The sequence below is a fragment of the Mirounga leonina genome, unplaced genomic scaffold (assembly GCF_011800145.1).
Source record: "Mirounga leonina isolate KUSES-001 unplaced genomic scaffold, KU_Mleo_1.0 Mir_170, whole genome shotgun sequence".
Lineage (NCBI taxonomy): Eukaryota > Metazoa > Chordata > Mammalia > Carnivora > Phocidae > Mirounga > Mirounga leonina.
The window spans coordinates 31,620,455-31,629,984 of NW_023270433.1; the positions used below are offsets into that span (position 1 = coordinate 31,620,455).

The 9,530-nt window shown below is 46.2% G+C and overlaps 1 long non-coding RNA gene across 1 annotated transcript; it reads left to right on the forward strand.

Moving 5' to 3' along the window:
- The first annotated feature begins 3,821 nt into the window (after positions 1–3,821).
- On the forward strand, positions 3,822–8,537 carry LOC118017901. Its single transcript, XR_004681275.1, has 4 exons — positions 3,822–3,920; positions 5,610–5,935; positions 6,512–6,683; positions 7,558–8,537. It is a non-coding gene; the product is annotated as an uncharacterized LOC118017901 (long non-coding RNA).
- Positions 8,538–9,530: the final 993 nt, after the last annotated feature.

Here is a 9,530-nt window from a genome sequence, read left to right on the forward strand (position 1 = left end):
AACTTTACCTTGGCACTGTGTGCATTAGGACATTTTCCAGTTGAAATATAACCCCATACAATGATACATTTGCAATTACTAGCTCTGATAGACTGCCAAGACCTCTCTTGGATGGACTTCCCCACTCACCACACCCTTGAAAGAGCAAGAGATCATATGTTCTGTTGAGTTAAGGCCCCCCTTGCTTCTGAGAGTGGCCAGTAGAACAGCTAATGAAACACACAGCCATTCTCTCTCCCCCTTCCGAGCTACTCTGCCTCCTACCCCAGCTCTGCTGGGCTTGACTGCAAAGCAGGAGTAGTGTTGGATCAACAGCGGGTTGCTACTTCCTCCTTCCTCAATCCTATAGGTTCAGGGTCTGGTCAGAGGCACCCCTAGGAGGTGTTTGGAAATGGATAGGTAGGGAAGTTCCTTTGTCACAATGAATGGGGATGCTCCTGGCATCTGGTGGCAGGGGCCAGGGCTGCTAAATTCTGCAATGGGAGAGGCGGTCTATACAACAAAGAACTATCCAAGCAACAGGGCCAATTGTGTCCCACTAAGAAATGCTGGCAGATTGTGGCTTTCTAACTTTTCTGAACAAGACCCTCGGTCTCACAATCTCATAAACACACACTATTTTTTTTTAAAGGTTTTTTTATTAATTTATTTCAGACAGAGAGAGAGAGAAAAAACACAAGCTGCGGGGGGGAGGGACAGAGGGAGAGGGAAGAGCAGACCCCCTGATGAACAGGGACCCCCGCCGTGGGGTTTGATCCCAGGACCCTGGGATCATGACCTGAGTCGAAGGCAGACACTTAACTGACTGAGCCACCCAGACGCTCCCATTTCAAAATTCTTAATCAGCACCAGTGAGTGGAAATGTGAAACATGTTGGGAATCTCTCTGTAAGCATTAGTCATCTGCTCTCACCCTCTCTCTCTACTTGACTTACAAATCTCAGGGCTAAAGTGAAAGCCCCAGTGATTTCTGATGAGCTAAACTAGTCTTGCTCTGTCTCCCAAAACCAGATGCCCAAAGAGAGACAAACAATTGTCCATTGCCGAGGCCTGCGGTTTTCACAGGGCCCTGCTCTGAGGTTGGCGGCCCATGTGTTTTGCATTTCCCCACGGGGTGGGAGAACAGATGGATCCTAGCCATTCAAAGGTTTTACATCACAGTGGACAAAGGAACCAGCCACAGTGGGAGTGGAGTGGGGCTGAGGGCTCTTAGATTCAAGCTGAGGGGGCTTAAGGGAATATTTCTCACCTTCCTGAACCACAGTCTGGCACCTCCATCAGATGGGCAGCCTGGTTCCCCGAATCAATTCCACACTTCCCTGCCACAGTGTGCAAGCAGACCAGGTTCTAACATGCGGGAAGAAGCACAAGAATAGACACCAACCATAAGGCCAAGGGCAGAGCCAGGCTCAAGGAGTGGGGCCTGTGACACTGGTTGGCGGAGCCACCAACCACCCTTTCACTACCCCCTGACCACTAACACCCGTCACAAACTAAATAATCAGATCCTTCCCTCCCACTGCATCCTCTGATATTCTTACCACACTCTTAACGATCATCATATCAACATACTACTTTAAAATGGTTGAACAGACACCATTTTCAGAAAAAGTGGCCTCCCCCTGCCTCTCCGTGGACAGTCCCTTCTTATCTTGGTTTAAGCTGCCCCTGCTTCCTGGATTTAGCGACTCGGTGTTCTCGTATGTAGAGTCATTGGGTAAAGCACCACACACTCTCCCTGCAGGGCCCTGGTGCCGCCCAGGTCTGGATGCCTCCTACCCCACTCCCCTGCTCCCTGCACCGCTCCAGGCCCTGGGGGCGGGGGGCCCAACCCTTCCAGGGCTCCCATTCCGAAGCACAGGCGAGAATCCAGGTTTTGCAACCAAAAAGCAAACAAAATAAAACTGACTGGCACCGGCCTGAGCGGGTCTGTGTTCTTACAATCTAAACAAGATTATGACGACTCACCAAGGTAGGGGCCTTCATGGCTCCTCACTGCTTCTCTCACATGATCCTCAGGGGAGCCCTGGAGGTGGCAGGGCCCCTCTCCCCCCGCCACACCCCGGCTCTCTGGGTGACCCCTGGCAAGACAGCTGAGAGGGATTCTCACCTTCGCAAGAGGGGTTGCAGGAGCATCACGGGACTTCCGAGAGTGATGGGAGCTTCTCATAACCACGTGCATCCAAGGAAATCCCAACACGCCTTGCTCACCACCTCAGCATGGCGCTTCACATATAACATGTGCCAAGAGGGACTCTGGCTGATGGGCGTACCTCGCTGTTTGCTTGGGGTGGGCCCATGGGACCCCCGATTCCAAGAGCTGCCTGTGGTCTGCAGGTCAAGAGGAGGGGTTGGCATCTTCAGCCCAAGGAGGCGGCAGCATGCTAGAGGTAACCCGCACCTGGGAGTCCAGGCCCTGAACCCAGAGACAGGGGAGACCTCCCTAAGAGCCCCTCATCTGTGACCGTTTTGTGAAGGAGCAAGTAGCCTCTCCACCGCAGAAATTCCTGGAAGTACTCAGGTATTACGCCCGCCCGGAGAAAATAGCTGACGGGTATGCGGATCACGTGAGCCTTGGAGAAAAAGGTTCGACAGTGCTGTGTGGGCTCTTTTTAGAAAAGCTCAGCAGTGTAAAACATCTCAGAAAAGACTCTCATCGAAAACAAATAAAATAAAAAGCAACTTTTTAATTGTTTTCATTTAAAAGGGCAAGCTTGTAATGACTTAGAAAACGATCAGAAGTGCCCTTTGCCCAAAGTTTTACATACATGTGTTACAAGGGATTTTCTTAAAGCCAAATTTCCTTTTTTTAATGTTTGGGAACCTCATGAAATGGAACACCTACCTTCTTCAAAAGATACTTTGAAGCCATAAAAATGTTCTTACACTTTGACTCAATAATCCCCTTCTGGGAAGCTAGCCTAAGAAAATACCCTGAAATATGGAAAAAGCCATATGCAGAAAAATAGTCATCAAAGAGTTGCTTAGTGAAAAACTGGAAGCAGCCCAAATATTCAAAAAAGTAAAGAGAGGATGGTAAAGTAAATTATGGTATAAGCCTTGAAGAAATGTTCTATAACCATTAAAAATGACTGGTATGGAGTTTATGAAGGATCACAGAAAACACTTATGATGAAAGTATTGGGTGCAGAAAGTCTGGAACAATATTTGCACACACGTGACCTGTAAAAACAGGAAAGGAACATAAAAATATAGTTGTTACTATGTCAAAGTGGTAGGCATATAGATTTTCCTTGTTTTCGAATATGTCTAACATTATTGTATCTCTACTTTTTACAAAAGTTCAATCCCTAAAAAAAAACATGTGGGGGGTTGGGGGGGCAGTAGATGCTGTTCATGCTTTAAGTAGGAAGAAACATCAGTAGAGGTCAGAGGTAATTAAGATGGGAAACTACCCATCTTAGTGCCCAAATTATTGTTTTTAGAATGCTTTCATGTTTTAGGAAATAAATATAAAATACACGCGAAAGGCAGTTTTGTTCAAGGCTCAAACCACGCAAATTATATTACTGCAGGAAGCATTCAGGGTTTACAGAGTCTCTTATTTCTGTGTTTTGGGTTGCTCTGGATCCACTTATAAGGCTTCTTGTCAAGGAGCCTGGAACTGATGCTTCATATCTCTCTACATTTTTATATCATCTGTAGCACTCAATATGCCATGGATATGAATGTTAGACTGAGAAAACAAATCTCATTTTCTCCCTCCACCATCCAGGACACTTATAATAATGGAAGAATTGAAAGGAATTCAAGGTCATTCATGTATAAATCTCCTTGGCAGGAGTCCATGTCATAGCGATGTGGGTGGGGAGTTGGACATTCAGCATCTTGGGAGTGCTATGAAGTGTGAATCTGGAGTCAAAGTCCTACCTGGGAACAAGACAAGGCCTGTGTGCAAAGGTGAAAACAAAGCACAAATCCAAATCCAAATCCCTAGGAAAATACAAACTAGAAATGTAAATCAAAGGGACATGGTTCTTAACGCAATTAAAAAAAAAAAGGAAACATAACGACACCTGTTCCAGTTATCTAATGTTGCACAACAAACTATCCTAAAATTTAGCAGCTTGAAACAAACACCATTTTATCGTATTTCATGATTTTATGGGTCTAGAATTTAGGCAGGGCTCATCGGAGAAACGCTTTTGCCCTTCATGGCCTCTGAGGGCACTCACTAGTACTTGGCTGGAAAATGAATCTAGAGGATCCAAGGGTCCCCTCATGTGCCTGATGCCTGGGGTGGCTGGCAGAATGGGCTCGGCTGCAGGTATTGGCCACAGCTTCTACACTGAGCCCCTCTAGAATGGCAGTCTCTTCAGCAAGGTTGGAGCTCTTATGTGGTAGGTGGCATCTCCCAGAGCAAGCATGCAAAGATACCTAGCCAAAAGCTGCAAGACTTCTTGCAACTTAGCTCAGAAGCTCCAGAACACCACTTCTGTCACAAACTGTTTGTCAACACATCACTAAGGCTAGCCCAGGTCAAAGGCAGGGAATTAGACCTCATCTCTCAACAGGAGAGATAGCAAAGAATCTGTATTCATCCCTGGTCTACCACAGCATCGGTCTACATGAATTAGATCAGGAGGGAAATTGCAGGGAGCAAGCAGAGCAGACAAAGGTATCGAGATGGAGTTCATGCATAATATATTCATGGTGATGGTGTAGATGGGTACCACATTTTGAGAAGGCACCTCGTCAATATGTACAGAATGTATAAAATCGGAGGAAGGCTATGAGGATTCACCAAGAACTCACTTGCCCTAAAGCTGGGCTTTCTTCATGCTAGCTGCCACTGGCCTCACCTGGGGGCTTTCAAAACCACTCCTGCTTGATCCCACTCCCAGTAATTCTGAAGTGCGTGGTCTCAGGCATGGCCAGAGGCAAAGGGATTCCCAGAAGCTCCCCCAAGTGACTCCAATGTGCAGCCAAGACTGTGAATCCCTGCTATGGGCGCTTGTGATACTCCTCATAAAAATCAAGTGAATGAATAAAATCAGCTTTTTCCTTATTGCACTTTAGGGCTAAATGCCACTGGATGGGGTCTTATGGTCCAAAGATTTGGGAGCTTAAAGAAAAATTTAACTCCTCGGACAGTAGGGTCAACTCTGGAATGTTGTCACATGTTCAGAGCTTGGAGATTTTGCCAAGACGGGTTTAAGTTTGCTTTTTTTTTTTTTTTAAATAACATGGTGAACAGCTCTGTGTTGATTCCCCCTTTCCCTTATTATTTTGCAATGGCACGTGTTCAAAGACTTGAAAAATTCAATGTCCCTGATATAGATGTCTAAGAATAAGTTAGAATACATTTCAAATATATTTAGAAAAAAATACCATTTTGTACTACAAGGATTGAGGGTCTATAGAAAGACGCCTTTCAGAATAAATGTCAGGCATTCTTTTAGGATGAGTAAGTCCCTACAGAGGTCCCATGGCAACCAGTCAGTTCATCCTCCAACGACTCATGACTGCTCATTGATTCTGTGCAAGGCCTTCTGGAATGGGGTTGGGGCTGTAACACACGCATGGATGACATGGAAACTCTTGGTCCAGTCCTGGGAAATTGATGCTTTCTTTCCTTTCGCAAACCAGAGAGACCCAGCAGTGTTTGCCCGCTGGGATCTGATGAGCAAGGGCTACAACGGAAGAAGTATGACAAATAGTGCAGTGGTTCTCAAAGTATGGTCCCTGTACCAGCAGCATCCGCGTCACCGGGGAACTCGTCAGAAACACAAACTCTCCTGCCCACACAGCAGACCTACTAAATCAGTAATCGTCGGGTGGGGCCCAGCCATTAGTATTTTAACCAACCTTCCAGGAGATTCTGGCCCACTAGAGCTGGGAACCACTGATTAAGCACACAGACGGAACATGAGCAGACTTTGTTTCAAATGCCAGCTCTCCAGCTTACTTCTTGGGTAAGTCACTTCACCTCTCTCATCCTGTTTCCTTATCTGTAAACTCAGAATACTACTAGCACATCCCGCTGTAGGGTTATTTGAGGATTTAGGGAGTGGATGCAAGCAGACTATTGAGCACTGTTCTTTGCAGGGCCGGGATGAGGGTGAGGCGGGTGAGGCACCTGCCGTGCTGTGGGTACCTCTGTAAATTCTGCCCCCATGGGGGGGTTCACTCACCTCACCCTAGTGCCAGCCCTGGTTCTTGATATTCCAAAAGTGCTCAGTGAGTGGCTGCTACTATTATATTATTGAGGGATCTGAGGTTTCATCCATTTTCAGGACGTTGGTCAGGCAGAGTTCCAGAGTCAAAGTCTTGGAACAGTTTGGTGTAGAGGAAAGAGCACTGGCTTTGGAGTCCAAGGGTCTGAACTCTAGGAATATCAGCCAAGGAGCGGGGTGCAGAGCAGCAGCAGAAGAGAAAGCCTCCTTTCACTGGGCAGGGCTCTTTCTTCCCCTCTCCTTTCTGAGAGAAGGCAGAGGCCACTCCTGAGTTTGGACTCCCAACCATGACCACTGGATTTTCTGTATCTGTAGATACTGACAACATCCAAGATCCATTCCTGATTGAAAGTCTCAGCAAATTAGGAATCGAAGGGGAATAGAAGGAGGCCTCTTCTATTTGTCCAAGGGTACCCACAGAAGAACCCACTGGTAACATCTTCCTTAACGCTCAAAACTGGCCCCTCCACCCAGGATCAGGAACAAGGTGAGCATGTCTCACTGCTCCTCTCTGAGGTTCTAGAGGCTCTAGTTAGTTCCTTAAAGCAAGAAAAAGAAATGAAAGGCATCCAGATTGGAAAATAAGAAGTAAAATTGCCATGATTATCTGTAGAGAGTCTGATGGGATCTTCTGTAAAGTTACTGGAGCTAAGAAATGTGCTCAGCAAGGTTGATCTGCTGATACCAGATCAATACACAAATATTTCTATACACTAGCAACAAAAAATTGGAATTTGAAATTAAAAAACGTCATTTAGAATAGCATAAAAAGTACAAAATGCATAGGTACAAGTTTTTGTATATAGCATGAGGGAGGGGAACAACTTCATTCCTTTGCGTGTGGATATCCAGTTGTCCCAATACCATTTGTTGAAGACCCCGTTTTCCTCCCATTGAATGGCCTTGGCACCACCGCAGAAAATCAACTGATCATAAAAGTGAGGGTTTCTTTCTGGACTCTCAAATTCTGTTCCATTGCACAGATGTCTATCTTTATGATAGTACTACACCGCTTGATTGCTGTGGATTTGTAGTAAGTTTTGACATTGTGATGTTACTCTTTTTCAAGATTGTTTTGGCTGTTCTACATTTGGACAACTGATGTTTGACAAAGACATAAAGGTAGCTCAGTGGAGAAAGCATAGTCTTTCCCAAAAATAGAGTTCCGGAACAATTAGACATCCATATGCCCTTGGTTTTCACTCTCTTCTTCCTGTTACCCTTGCTTTTGGCTCAACCCCTGTTTTCTGAAATGCTTCTATTCTTCCAGAAGTCGTTTCCTTATGTCTTTTCAAAAACATAAATTTAATTCAATTTAATTCAATTTAAGTCTTCTCAGTCTGTGCTTTCTCTTTTTGCAGGCTGTGACTGATCTCTCCATTCAAAGATTATTTCGGAAATCTGGGAGCGTGAGCTGCTTAAAGAGAAAGACTGTGGGGAGTGGGGAGGGCAGCCTGTGAATCTGTCCTCCGTGCCTTCCCCAGACAAATGGCCCTCCTCGCCTGGCTGGCCCTGGGAAGGGCCTGGGCGACCACAGCTACAAGGACTCGGGCACCTGCAGGACCATCGGTCATGAGGCAACTGCTCTCACTTGGTTTCTGAAGGAGTCAAGGCCTCCTCAGCCACTTTGTCCATTAGCATAATGTGTGTCTACATGACATAAATCAAGAATCTAGTGCACATGAATGTCCAGCTGAGCTGTGCAAACAGGCCTTAGAAGGCCCAGATTTGGCCATCGGTGGGGCGGGAGGTACCAGGAGAGTTCTGTGTAGCACAGAGTTCTCACAGTGTGGCCCCCCCATCCAGCAGCATCTGTCTCACCTGAGAAAGAAATCAAAGCATCACCTTGTTAGAAATCAAATTCTCAGGCCCCACCCCAAAGCTGTTGAGTCAGAAACTCTGGGGTGGGGCCCAGCAACCCGGGTTTTATCCAGACCTTCAGGTGATTCTGATGCCCCTGGACAGTTAAAGCACTTATCTGCTTGGCACTAAATTACCAAAATTTCATATCCTGTTTCTGCCATTTGCTGCCTGTTACTTAAAATCTCTGGGGCTCAGTGCCCCCATCTGTACAGTGAGGATGATAATATCATACCAGGTTCCTAGAGGCTCTTGTTCACGTTAATGGAACAATCTATCTAAATTACTTAGGGAGCACTTAATAATCGCTAGCTTATAAATTGAATTTCCCTTGCCTTCCCTGTTTCTGAAAATTCATTGTCACATGTAATCTTCATGTAACACTTCTTAAAATCTCTCAAAGAAATTCATATGATGGCCTTACTCATGTTTCTCAGAAGCAAACCAAGTACTGTCATCACCTTCGTCATCCATGTGTAGAAACGGAAGCCCGAGGGGCGCCTGGGTGGCTCAGTTGGTTGGGCAATTGCCTTCGGCTCAGGTCATGATCCTGGAGTCCCAGGATCGAGTCCCGCATCGGGCTCCCTGCTCAGCGGGGAGTCTGCTTCTCCCTCTGACCCTCCCCCTCTCATGCTCTCTCTCTCTCTCTCTCTCTCTCTCTCTCTCATTCTCGCTCTCAAATAAATAAATAAAATCTAAAAAAAAAAAAGAAATGGAAGCCCGGATGCTCAACTGTCTTTCCAAGGTCATAGTAATAAAGTCATGGATCTGAGACGTAAGCCACTTCTGACTGGAACATCTGTGTCTTTTGTCACATCATGAGTTCTCAGAGTGCAGGCCCGAAATCTCAGGCAACACAGGTTTAAGTGTTTTAATCAGCTACCTTTATTTATCCCTTGTAGGAAGAAAGATGTAGTTAAGGGATGCAGTTAGTCATATATAAAGTTTTCTGCAGGGGGCACCTGGGTGGCTCAGTCGGTTAAGCATCTGCCTTCTGCTCAGGTCATGATCCCAGGGTCCTGGGATCGAGTCCCACGTCTGGCTCCCTGCTCAGCGGGGAGCCTGCTTCTCCCTCTCCCTCTGCTGTTCCACCTGCTTGTGCTCTCTCCCTCTCTCTCTCTATCAAATAAAAAAATAAAAAATTTAAAAAATAAAAATAAATAAAGTTCTTTGCAGGGCCCAACCTTACTCACTGCTCTCCAAGAGTCCTCACTCCTGAAAGGGGAGATGCTGTCCCATGAGGTGGAACAGGCCTACTCCACTCCACCTTCTGGCTCCAACATCTCCGAGCTGAGCACGTGACCTTGAACAAGGCACCTTGCCTCTTAGAACTTCCTTTTCCTCTTCTGTAAAAGGGGGTGTTATTCCTCCCCTGCCCAGGTCCCAGAACAGCGCTGGGTCTCAAATGAAATGGTAGATGTGGAAGGACCTTGCAAACTGTAAAGTGCATGCACAAGTATGGAATTAGAAGCTG